Genomic DNA, 1,586 nt, shown 5'->3' on the forward strand with positions numbered 1-1,586 from the left:
AAATATGGCATTGATGCAAAATGCATACAAACATTAAGCAAACACCTCAAAACATGGATGCAACAAGATAATATGAAACTACATGCAAAATCAAGCAACTTTCATATAGAGCACTCTCAAAACGGAGCAACGGTTCAACACATACACATAAAACAAGTTTAAAGGACAAGCTGTCCAAAACAGCAACTAGGCATCTAGCAAACATCAAAACAATATGCTACAGCAACTCAATAAGAAAACAAAAGGCATGTACAGGATGTACAGGTAAAGCATGAAAAAACATGAACACTGAGCTATCTCCAGCAATCACTAGAACATGCTCAAAATGACATGGCAAGATTGTAAATAATAACAGCTTCACAGACTTTGCAGGAATCACTGGACATGGTAGAAATAACATCAGATTGCAATGTTTAGAGCTATCAAACAACATGTTACAGGAACTTATCATGACAACCAAAGGCATGACATGCTAACAAGAAAAACAAAGAACAAATCTCCCTTACTGAACTAATCCCAAAGATCAACAAAAAACATGGTAGCATCCGTGCAAACATGGCAAGTAATATGACAGATTCAGACATGGCAGGAACAAAGATAAGTAGGCATGTTGGTGATCTTGTAAAACTCATCATAGAGTAATACATGGCATGACAAGGATACCAACAGTAAGACGACATATTTATGAAGCTAAGAATGGCAAGAACAAGTTCAAAGGGTGCATGGACCACTAGCAAAACACATGGCAAAATTGAACTTAATGTTAACAGGCTGACAACAACATTATTTATCAAGTGGAGAGAAAGATTACAACAAGTTAAAGCAGGCTATAAATGCAAAACGGGGCATGGATGGATGGATCATAACATGTTTAACAAAACATCCTTAGTGAACATCTCCAGATTATGCATAGAATGACTTGTAGCAATAGGTTTAGATAGCAACATAATATAATAGGTTCAGCTTAGCAAAACAGTAACATCAAGTACCCTACTACACAAGCTTGATGCACTCACTACAGTACTCACAAAAATACATGGATTGCACCACTGTAAATATGGCATGATGTAGCTCATAACTCATGTAGAGATCAAGCTCATAGGATGCACACACAAAATGCAATGAAAAAGACAAATCACCAAGTTCTGTTAACAGACAACAGTTAACATCATATAGCACTCTTGAAACAATGATAAGGGCATCAAGATGGACTCAAACAAGCATGACACAATGGAACAAAATGAAGAGCATCTCACATTGAACATTTTGATATATCATATGCATGAAACGGAGCAGCGCACACAAAGTTATGGCATGATGAATAGGGCATGAAAATATCACAGAAAAAATGACTTGGTGGGAAAACAACCTCTCGAAAACTGGATCTAGGGTTTGCACTTCCTTCGAGGATGACCGGGGAGCTCGCCGGAGTTGCCGGGTGCGGTGGCCGGAGCTCGGGTGAGCTCGGGCAAGCTCGCCGGAGGCGAGGGCGGCGCAGGGCGGCGGGTGCTGGAGGCGACGAGGAGGCGCGACGCCGCGGAGGGAGGCGCGACGCCACGGGAGGCGGGGTGCCCGGGCCCGGTGCG

This window comes from Triticum dicoccoides, chromosome 6B (assembly GCF_002162155.2).
Source record: "Triticum dicoccoides isolate Atlit2015 ecotype Zavitan chromosome 6B, WEW_v2.0, whole genome shotgun sequence".
NCBI classification, from domain to species: Eukaryota; Viridiplantae; Streptophyta; class Magnoliopsida; order Poales; family Poaceae; genus Triticum; species Triticum dicoccoides.